The 12374-nt window shown below is 38.7% G+C and overlaps 1 protein-coding gene and 1 long non-coding RNA gene across 2 annotated transcripts in view; one reads left to right on the plus strand and one right to left on the minus strand.

Moving 5' to 3' along the window:
- LOC138974296 (uncharacterized) overlaps positions 1-12374 on the plus strand; it is a 298636-nt gene that overhangs the window by 198320 nt on the left and 87942 nt on the right. The window lies entirely within an intron of this gene.
- On the minus strand, positions 5289-9232 carry LOC138974291 (uncharacterized). Its single transcript, XR_011458376.1, has 3 exons — positions 8374-9232; positions 6087-6160; positions 5289-5824 (listed from the first exon to the last, which is right to left on the minus strand). It is a non-coding gene; the product is annotated as an uncharacterized lncRNA (long non-coding RNA).

Raw genomic sequence — 12374 nt, forward strand, 5'->3', positions numbered from 1 at the left:
CAGCAAACACCAAGATCGAGATAAAAAGTGGAATAAAAAAGATTGTTCTAATCACAATGATGTCTGGCGAAGAAATAGGGTGATATAGCGTGCGCGACGGGTGATATAGCCAGCACCAAAGGCTGATAGTGAGCGTCAAAGGGTGAAATATAGCCAGCGACAAAAAGGTGGTATGAAAATGTAAATGCTAAGCAGTGTGCGCATGCGCCGAGACAGCCATGACGCAAGCCGGGTTGCGGTGTTCTGGTACAGAGGGGTGGAGCGACACAACTCAAAAACTTTCACAACCAGGAGGGGTAAAAGTTTGGCGCATGCGCAGGTCATAGTGACCGGTGTGTGACTGCGTCGCGGTGATGTCGGTTGGCCGCGTGGGTCGCTCTTCTCACTATGGATGGAACTCGCCTCCAGGCGGCAAACGGCGTTGCATCCACCTGTCAACATCAAAAGTAAGTGCAGTTATACCGTAGTAACGTTTGTTTCGGGTATAATAGTGAACATTGCGCGCACATAGTCACATTTACGATGGTAACATTTTGGGCGAAATGCAGAATCCTGGAATTTTCAATATGGCGGAGTGGCTTTCCCGCCCGGGGACTGTGGCGCCTGATTCCGTATTGCGACGATGGCGCTTTGACATAATATATATGTGACCGCAGACAAATCGTTACGCATTAATTAGCCGATGTGAAGACAGTGGCAGTGGTTCTGTACATTTTTCACAAATTTCATCATTATTTCGGTTAACTTAAAACTTGTAATTTTCAGAGATTTTAATGCTATCTTGAATCGAACTGATGTTACCCATTTCTCGGGCAACAGAATGCGAAACAGAAATAAGAAGTTGTTTTCTTGATTATAAACAAAAGTAAAAATGCGTTAAAGTTAAACACGCAGACCATAAAAATAAGGTAAAATATATTCTGTCTGTAATTATAGTAGCGGTTGCTGGTAGTTTATGCCGGTAAGGATACATTTCAAGTACAACGTGACATTTGACATGGGGGTGAAGGTCGCTGTTCGGATAAGAAGAATGTTAAGTCAGCAGGATCCCATGTCGCTGAAAATACCACTCATGTGGCAGATACATCTAGAGAATAAAATAAATAAATGGTCAAGGCCATGGAGGTGACACCAATGAGTGTGACATGCAAGAACAAATTTCAATGTTATTACAAGCTGACAATTTCCTGACAATTTACTAGGTATGGTCATGCTAAACTTCTACGAAAAATGTTTTCCACACTTGAGCCATCGTTTAGATGTATTTACAAAAATAATATCAATGTTCAAACATAACATGGCGCCATCACAATTTCAGATTCAGACAATTTAATGATCCAAGAACAAACAAAAAGAAATGTTGGTGGTGTTTCTTTATTGCTAGACCACACATCCATCAATACAAACAAGATAAGCAGGTAAGAATCTCTAATTGGGTCAAATACCTGAGCTTGAAATTGCTTAAACATAACATGACACCAAAACACTAAGTCAAAATGCAGCATGGAGTTCAAAGACAAAATACCATCAATACTAAGTCCAAAACAGAAAACATAGATAATGTTTGTGTGTCTCCAAAATATCGTAATGAAAATACTAATTATAATAGTCATCAAATTAAATCAATAATAGAGCCATCCTTCACTGGATGCTGCGTAATACCCGAAAATGCCAAAAATTAAACCAAGAACACGCCCAAATCAATCATTTTGGCATTAAATAATAATAAAACATTGTTACATGTATACATTATTTCCTTTGGCAAAAAAAAAAAAAAAAAAGTGGATGCGTTACCTTGTCTTTAAATGAGAGGGAAAAAAGAACAAGTCGCGTAAGGCGAAAATACAATATTTAGTCAAGTAGCTGTCGAACTCACAGAATGAAACTGAACGCAATGCCATTTTTCAGCAAGACCGTATACTCGTAGCATCGTCAGTCCACCGCTCATGGCAAAGGCAGTGAAATTGACAAGAAGAGCGGGGTAGTAGTTGCGCTAAGAAGGATAGCACGCTTTTCTGTACCTCTCTTTGTTTTAACTTTCTGAGCGTGTTTTTAATCCAAACATATCATGTTTTTTGAATCAGGAAAGGACAAGGAATAAGATGAAAGTGTTTTTAAATTGATGTGGACAATTTAATTTTGATAATAATTTTTATATATTTAATTTTCAGAGCTTGTTTTTAATCCAAATATAACATATTTATATGTTTTTGGAATCAGCAAATGATGGAGAATAAGATAAACGTAAATTTGGATCGTTTTATAAATTTTTTATTTTTTTTTACAATTTTCAGATTTTTAATGACCAAAGTCATTAATTAATTTTTAAGCCACCAAGCTGAAATGCAATACCGAAGTCCGGGCTTCGTCGAAGATTACTTGACCAAAATTTCAACCAATTTGGTTGAAAAATGAGGGCGTGACAGTGCCGCCTCAACTTTCACGAAAAGCCGGATATGACGTCATCAATATACATTTATCAAAAAAAATGAAAAAAAGTTTGGGGATTTCATACCCAGGAACTCTCATGTCAAATTTCATAAAGATCGGTCCAGTAGTTTAGTCTGAATCGCTCTACACACACACACAGACACACACACACACACATACACACGCGCACACACACACACACGCACATACACCACGACCCTCGTTTCGATTCCCCCTCGATGTTAAAATATTTAGTCAAAACTTGACTAAATATAAAAAGTAGCCATGCTTGAAGATAACATGACGCCGTGACACAAGATAAACTTACATCATCTGGAGCTATAGATGCAAATAAGATATCAAATTCAGAAGCCATTGTGTGCATAGCGTTGGTAGCTACATTGCACAGTTAACTGCATAGCCAAGTCACAACCTTAGAAAAAGTTATTCTGAAATTAAAACACTTAAACATAACTTGACGCCATGAAACATAACATGACGCCGTGACACAGTCTTAATCAGGCTAAAGTGGCAAAACCAAACATAATAAAAGAACAGGAGGACAGCTATCTACATGCAGTGATGGTAGGTAATTATTAGCCACCAAATAATCTGATGTGTAAACTTAATCTTTTATGTTTGCACAGAAAATTTGCTGTTTGAGCATAACATGACGCCATGAAACATAACATGACACCGTGACAAAAGATAAAATTACATCCTCTATGGGTGTAAGTAAGCCATCCAATTCAGATGCCATTTTGTGCACATATAAGGCTGCTACAGAGCTAAGTTCACTGAATAGGTGAGGGGCAACCTTAGAAAAGGTGTTTGTACCATGAAAAAATGCCCAAACATAACTTAAGACCATGTTCAAACCAATTAAAAGGAAAAAAAAGTATAGTCTACATTTACCTGTACAAAATGCTAGATAAAAAGGAAAGCTAGATGAAAATAGACTAAGAAACTATAAAAACGGAAAAAGTCACAAAATGTTGCCCAAACATAACATGACATACCCTGACATTCTCCTCCGAAAGCGGCGTATGGCTGCCTAAATGGCGGGGTAAAAACGGTCATACACGTAAAAGCCGTGGGAGTTTCAGCCCATGAACGAACAAACAAACAAAAACCCTGACATTCATGCGTTGGTGTCATGTTATGTTGGACATGAATTCCCAACCACAAGTACAAAAAAACAAAAAGCAAAAAACACTAACTGGAAGGAAAAAAAGCTATGCATGCTTGGTCCGGACATGCAAACAGATTTTGATGATCTAGAATAACAAAAATAACCTATCCAAACTTAACATTACACCAAGGGGTATCTCAGAACCGGCAGAACCGGCGTCAAGTTATGTTCAAACAGATTATGGTGAAATTGTATAATACATTTTTCTTACAAAGTATATTTTTGTTGTGCTGGGCTGCATTGAAACAGATAATATCAATATTAAATTCTACATCTATTTTTCTTTACCAAAAATAAAATAAGTTAAAAACCGAGTGTCCAAAGCTAACATTACACCAGCCGTGGCAGCAGAGATCGACTGTGCATAGCGTCAAGTTATGTTTGGACATAAAACTAGCACTCGGCGATCAGACACAATAAGGGTCTACAAGTTCAGACCCAATGATGATGTTAATTCCTAGTATTCAATCTGCCACAAAAATTAGAGTATGTTTGAAGACATTTAGTTGAACGAGTTTAAACATAACGCTGACGACCTCGGACTTGGTGTAAAGTTGCGTTTGATCTCCCGCATCCCATAATATCAACCACGTATCTTGTAAATGGCAGTAAATGACTTTTAGGGGTACTTCACGAAGTGATTTCATGAAGGGATGCATCATTGATGGTTGAAAACGTACTTAGCTCTATCAAACCAAAAACGCAACAGTGACACCACACGATCGGCATGAATGCACATGACAAATCAAAAATTGACAAATGTAGGAACGTAGGAAAGTGTTGATGAAAGCACAACTATTCAGACAGGATCTCTAGTTTTATCAGAGAAACAGAACTCGGCACTCGAAAGCCTACTGTGGTCATTACTTCATATTATATATGTGCACATCTACAATACTGGATCACAACCTGGGACATTGGGGTAAAAAAATAAACATTATAAAAACAAAGCCAAACCCACTTTTTCTTAAAGTTTAGACACTATTTTAATGCCTTAATGCAATTAATAAACAAAGCACATGCCGGTTTCAGTAAAACATCACCAAGAGTTAACCAACGTGAGTGGTGTCTTGTATGTCACATGGTTTCCACCTGGTATAGTTATTCAAACAATGAACCAATATTCCTGCTGAAATTATTTTGCAATGTTGGCAGACATTCAAGGTCTTGTATCCTAAGTGAAACATGAGAAGAAAAACCTATTCATTTTCCACGCAGTACCAATGACTATAGTGGAAACCGTGACATACGCAACAGAGGGGATAAACAATTTCACCTACACTATGATAACAGCATTGTATGCAGGTCTTTCATATATTGTTTTTGTCATACAAAGACAGTTGTTTTTATGTTGTTGCAGTTACTTACACATTATTCATTTTGTGTGAATAACCAAATGTTCTGTATGTCACGTGGAACCCAAATGGAGGAAATCGCACATTTCTTTGTGTCTATTGTGATGTTTTCAGATGCGCAGAGGTGTCATGGCCTTCATGGTGAAAACATAAAGCACACTGAGTTAGGAGCATGAAAAGGACCATTTTTCTTATCATTTTCTAAAAATGTGTTGTGATTGAAGATGATTTGAGTGTTAACATTGAGACTGACGCGTGTGCGTCATGTGACTGTAAAAATTGACATCATGCAATAAAACACACAAAAAAACTTTAAATTTCTGTCAATTATTGATAAATTTATCAAATACACCATATACCAACATAATCAATACCAGACAGTGATAAAAACTGTGAGATTAGGAGTAAAAGAAGGTCGTGGCTCCACAAGTTTTAGAACTGCTGAAATGCACACTTATGATGGGAAAGGGTGGGTAGTTACCGAAGAACAATTTAAGAAATGATGCAAGATGCTCCAGGAGTACAAAAATGTGTTGTAAAAACATGAAAAAGAAACCAGCGTAAAAACTATGTTCATCCACGATAATCAAAAGATGAAGTGCATAAAAAATCAGTCAAACATATGTTGCCCTCTACGGCCGACAGTTGGGACATTTAGCAGTCTAACGCTGCCAGCATCCACCCATGAAATGTCCTCCACGTCTGGGAAGATGTATGCATCTCCCTTCTTCCCAAGAAAGTTGACACGGCCTCCCCTGGTCTGAGTCCCACCACCACCCCACTGTATACTTCGGTGTTGCCTCGTACAGTGGTGAAAGTGACCTCCACCCAGCTGCCATGCTGAATGCTGAAAGAGGACAGAACATACAGGGTTATGCAAAACCTCCACAAGCAAGTTCTGAGTACATCATCCCCTCACTCCACTCACAATACCAAGGACGATTGCAAGATAACTTTTTCTGCAATCAAAGAATAATTACAAGTGTACTTTATTGGATAGGAAGACTTTCCTCTAAAAATTAAAACACTGTCCGAGAGCTTAAATCTATTTTGTGGAGAAATCTATGCGAATAAGATCTGAACAGTGAAATCAGAAAGTAAAATCACACCTGGAATAATGTCCGGTGAGTTGTGCAACTTCAGTCTGTTGGTAAGCATCTGCAGAAAGCTGAGGGAACTTGTACTGAAAACAAAATGCAGAACATTATTGTACTAGAAGTCTGAAACTGAAAAATAAATGAATCCATAATAATAAAAAGTATGCAGAGAAAAAATCAAAATGAAAACTGATCACCTTTGCTGCAAGTATTACATACAGGCAAATCCAGCTAACTCACAAACGGTTAAGTCAAAAATTCGCGCAGTAGCACACAAAGAAATTCTGGTCCGGAATTATCCCTCTTTATCTATGTGTACAAAGTACCCTGAGCTCGAAATGGGATTTCTCTTACGTAAGTCGAAAGACGGATAGCACACAACAGAAAGTCAGTCCCAAAGACAAAGTTTACTCTATATTTACTACAGCAACTCGAAACACGAAACTTGGCGTCTCACACTAGCGCATTGTGTAACCTTATTCCCTTCTTCTCTACACGGACGCCACACCGACTGGTCAGTCGGCACGCAATAAAGTATGAACTGAAGTTAGGAGGGGGCGAGGAGTAAGGAGGGGGCAAGGAGTAAGGAGAATTATCCAACTCCAAGAAAACATTCTGAAAAAGGTGGGGAAGTGGTGACAAGGCAGTGAACGCACTCACCATGCACTGACATCATACGAAAGCAGCCACACAAACACAGCACAGAGGCAGAGGCAGGTGTGCAGATGCTTTGTGAGAATAAGCGTTGAAAACCAGTTTGAATTAAAAAAAAACCAGCAGATAGAGCCGCATGTCATAATCATTCTTCTTGTCTGGCTTTATTGACTGCATGTCGATCTTGTGGCAGCGACTTTTCACTCTTCAGTCGGACTGTACACAAACCGCTCTCACTCTCCCTCACTGACTACCCTAAGCCCTGACAACTGATCCTTGGAAATTGTTTGGAAGAGTACACCTCTCTATTTCTCTCCAATGCTCTTCCTGCTGACTTCAGTGACACCGGACACCCCACTGAGTTTAACCAGCTACCCCCCTCCCCCCTCTCTCTCTCTCTCTCCCCCCAGCCATGCACTGTTTGGTGCTGTAGGTAACCGACTCACTGGTCAAGGCTGCAGGGAAACAAGAGTATCTTGTCAATGAAAGAGGTTACACACAGATACGCGATGCTGAGAACGGTGGCCGATTTTTCACTCTCTTTCTCGGAGGGCCTTCATCATTGCAGGGACTGCTGTAAAGAAATGCTTGCTCAGAAACTAACTCTTTTTGCATTGAAACATGCACCAGAATGTGCATAAAATATGAGATATCAAGTTTTACAAACAAAAGGGCCATCTGCAAGTTACAAATCAGTACCAAAATCGATAATCAGAAGCGTATGGTACGAAGAAGCCATGAGAGAAGTGTAACTAGCTTCCATGGTAACCAACAAACATATCTCTTAGTTTTACTACAAAAGACAGCCTCTTTTTTTAAACTATTTGTTTAGACAAGTCTAAAAGTATTATAAATGATATGCTTTAGGCATACAACTTCCAAAGTAAACAATAAATACAGGCCGCAAACTAACTGTGACGTAGGTCACAAGGAAACAACTGCTGCGATTAAACTTCGTCTCCACTGTGACTCCCGTTTACAAAACGCCAAATTTCGGGCAGCACATTTAAAAACTTAAAATGCACATGCCATATATGAAATACGAAATCAAAGGAAAACATTTGTTTGCTTTTGCATTTTATAGACTTAGATCTGATACTTCGCACGCGTGTTCGAGAGCGTATGTCACAGGAGAAACGAAATCTACTGATACGCGACCCCAAATGGATTATTTTTCTGCATGCTTGCTTTAATTTCTTTTAGAACCAACAAGACCGCGCTTTTATTGGTGATTTATTAATAATGTATGCAAACAAACTTGCAGAACCAACATGCTTTTATTATTACTCCGAATATCATGTTTCGTTGTTCTGAACGTCACAACAGAAACCAAAAAGGTCTGATTTTCGTTTCTTAAAAACGTCCGATCAGATTGGGCCGTGCACATTAAATTCCAAATGGACGTCAGTTATTATTTATTAACCAAACCTTCTTCATTTGATTTCTACAAAAATCAGTTAACAATATTGTAGTTTTGCGAGAATATTGATTTGGGTTGCTCGTTCGTCACCGTGGAGACGAAAGCAGACGACAAGAGTACACACTATCTCGGACAATCATCAAGGAATATTTCTGTTGGAGGGACTAAATGTTCAATCAGTGGCACTTTTATCAATACATGATGAGCATTAATGATAACACTTACCTCAATAAGCTTTGTAGAAGGCCACAGCTAGCGTGAGATGCAGGCACGTGGCGTAACCCCGAACGAATGTGTTGTACGGCACACCGCGTCAGTGGAAACTATTCGACCAATGATGCTCGTTTGTTTTAGCGTGTCCACGCATCTTGCAATTTGTGGTCTACACGCTGACCGCTTACTCACGCTCTTCCGATTCAGGGTGCAAAACACAAGTGCGTCAGCTTCCTGGATGGGTTGAGCGGCAGTGTTGCGGACGTCACAGGTGGAGACTAAACGTGATTTGCCAGATACGCGTTCCTCTAGTGGTACCGTGTTTAACTTTTCATCGTGAATTGCACTAGTTTTAGAAAGACTGATAGTGTGTGATGCATTCTAAACAAAATATTGTTCTACTGAAGCACTTCTGTGTTCTGGAAGCAGAACACAACTCAGTTGATGCAAGTGGAAACGAATGTAACGTGCAAACATCATTATTTTGACCTGCATCAAAGGTCAAATGTCACGAATTTGTGTAATGGAGATGTGTTCATTAGGTAAAGTGTTTAATATATACTATCATTATACACAGAGTTTACTTCTTTGCTGCTAGTTTTAAATGCACTGAGCACTTCACTTCTTCTTCAAAATTATGTCCCGCTTTCTGATGCTATTTTTGTCACAAAAACCAACAATATAAATTGCATAAAAAATCAGACAAACGCAAACAGTGAGGTTCAAACCTTTATTATGGTTTACAAACATGTACACAAACATATCAAATTGTAAACATGAACAAGGTTGTGCCCAGTAAGCTACAACACAAGCTTAAAGTCAGGACTCTGTTGTTTTACTGCCTGTTTCCAGTATTGTAGATGTGCACATATAATTTCGCTGGATTTGCAAAAACGCAACAGATGACGCCAAAATAAAAACCTTAGTTTTCGGCCTATCCTCGGCGTCCATCGCGCGCTTTGTCTTCAAATGGCGCAATATTCTAAATTAGAGTGGTTTTCACTTCCATGCCGGATTAATCTAAAAAAAATGGAGTGAAAAATACACATTAATTGTTCTTTTTTCGTGTCCAAACGCAACGGTGTGTTGACACCATATCGCTTCCGCAAAATCAATGTAAATTTCTTGCTGCATCAGAGTTTAAAATGTTCGCTTGCTGATTAACCTTCGCCGGCACTCGTTATCGACTACACACGGACGCACTCGTGGGTCCGTGCGGACCCAGAAAGGTGTTTGATTGCAAATATCTCCTAAACGAGTTGGAATTCTTTAATGAGCTTTTAGAAATGCCTCAGACACCTAAAAAGCTATCATCTCCTAAAAGCTCATTAAATTTCAGTGATAATTAATTAATTATACACGGCATTTGGAACAATTAAAATATTATGGGTCTGCATGGCCCCACGAGTGCCACGGAAGGGTTAGCACAATTTTCCTTCTTTGAGAAGTATGGGTCCGCACAGACCCACGAGTGCCTCGGAAGGGTATACACGCTTTTCCTTCTTTGAGAAGTATGGGTCTGCACGGCCCCACGAGTGCCTCGGAAGGGTATACACGCTTTTCCTTCTTTGAAAAGTATGGGTCTGCACGGCCCCACGAGTGCCTCGGAAGGGTATACACGCTTTTCCTTCTTTGAAAAGTATGGGTCCGCACGTCCCCAAGAATGCTTCCGTGTGTAGTCTAAATTTGACCATTAATTAATTAATTAATTATCACTGAAATTTAATAAGCTTTTAGGAGATGATAGCTTGTTGGGTGTCTGAGGCATTTCTAAAAGCTCATTAAAAAATTCCAACTCGTTTAAGAGATATTTGCAATCAAACACCCTTCTGGGTCCGCACGGACCCACGAGTGCCGGCGAAGGTTAATCCAAGAACTAAAACATAAAATCTTTCAGATTAGAGGTTAATCACGTGTGTTGGATGCGGATATTTCTTTCAAGTTAACATCGATCGCTATCACCCAAACATGACACCATGCGTTGCGTTTGAGCACGATTGATGACGCTCTATATAAACAAGAAACGAACAAATATTTGACACGCACGTAACGTCAATAGGAATTGATAACATTTTAAGAATTGGAAATCAATAAATTGACTCTTGATTCGATCTTTTTATGGTGAAAAATGCCGTCTGAAGTGACACACAGGTATGTCTGTCACGTTTTTCTTCCACCACGATCGTCGATTTTTCATTAAAAAAAATTGTTTTTTAATGACAGAAAGCAAGTTTAACTCACTTTATGTCATCACACGAAGCTTTGATTATATAGATAAGAACAAGTGACAACAGTTTGATTTCATTAATTCTTTATCTTCAAACCTTAGAATCGCAGTCAAAAATTGTCAGCTGTTGATTTCTGCACTCGAGCCACCTCCATGGCCTTGACCAAATGAAAGTAGCAGTTCAAAGCGCATTGGTTAAAACCTACTACTGTACTTTGAAAAATAAATAAGTAAATAAATGAAGAAAATTAATAAGTAAATAAATGAAGAAAATTAATCAAAGCATACATGTATAGGTGCAGTTCAAATTGCATTGCTGTGATCCATTGACACGTTATGACACTTTTTATTTGAGGTGACACATTGACACGTTCAACACACTGACACACTGACACTTTTTATATGAGGTGACACGTTCGACATACTGACACTTTTATGTGAGTTGACACGTTCGACACACTGACACTTTTTATATGAGGTGACACATTGACACGTTCGACACACTGACACTTTTATATGAGGTGACACTTTGACACGTTAGACACTCTCACAGTTTTTATATGAGGTGGAAAAGAATGACACTGATCTTTGCTATTGATATTAATATTAACACGTGAATTTGTGGGGAGTTGTCATTATAATCAGAGCCATAATCGTCTTCGTCATCATTATCATCATCATCTCCTAATAATCATGACGATAATTACATGAACTCCTGCAGTTTCATTTGATATCGGTGACAATGTCGGCATCAGTGCATGAATTCAGGCTTGATGAAGACTGATCATTGTTCAGAAACTTAAATTTTAATTTTGAATCAGTTTGCATCGGTAACACATTGGTAAGCCAGGCAACACAATCAGAAACAAGTCGCGTAAGGCGAAAATACAATATTTAGTCAAGTAGCTGTCGAACTCACAGAATGAAACTGAACGCAACGCAACGCAGCAAGACCGTATACTCGTAGCATCGTCACTCCACCGCCCGTGGCAAAGGCAGTGCACGTGGAATTGACAAGAAGAGCGGGGTATTCGTTGCGCTAAGAAGGATAGCACGCTTTTCTGTACCTTTCTTCGTTTTAACTTTCTGAGCGTGTTTTTAATCCAAACATATCATATCTATATATTTTTGGAATCAGGAACCGACAAGGAATAAGATGAAAGTGTTTTTGAATTGATTTCGAAAAAAAAATTTTGATAATAATTTTTATATATTTAATTTTCAGAGCTTGTTTTTAATCCGAATATAACATATTTATATGTTTTTGGAATCAGCAAATGATGGAGAATACGATAAACGTAAATTTGGATCGTTTTATAAATGTTTATTTTTTTTTACAATTTTCCGATTTTTAATGACCACAGTCATTAATTAATTTTTAAGCCACCAAGCAAAGCTGAAATGCAATACCGAACCCCGGGATTCGTCGAAGATTACTTGACCAAAATTTGAACCAATTTGGTTGAAAAATGAGGGCGTGACAGTGCCGCCTCAACTTTCACGAAAAGCCGGATATGACGTCATCAAAGACATTTATCAAAAAAATGAAAAAAACGTTCGGGGATTTCATACCCAGGAACTCTCATGTCAAATTTCATAAAGATCGGTCCAGTAGTTTAGTCTGAATCGCTCTACACACACACACAGACACACACACAGACACACGCACATACACCACGACCCTCGTTTCGATTCCCCCTCGATGTTAAAATATTTAGTCAAAACTTGACTAAATATAAAAAAGGAAAAGCATAAAGAAAACTGCGCCACAATTTGACACTCAAGT

Source organism: Littorina saxatilis, linkage group LG8 (genome assembly GCF_037325665.1).
Source record: "Littorina saxatilis isolate snail1 linkage group LG8, US_GU_Lsax_2.0, whole genome shotgun sequence".
NCBI lineage: Eukaryota > Metazoa > Mollusca > Gastropoda > Littorinimorpha > Littorinidae > Littorina > Littorina saxatilis.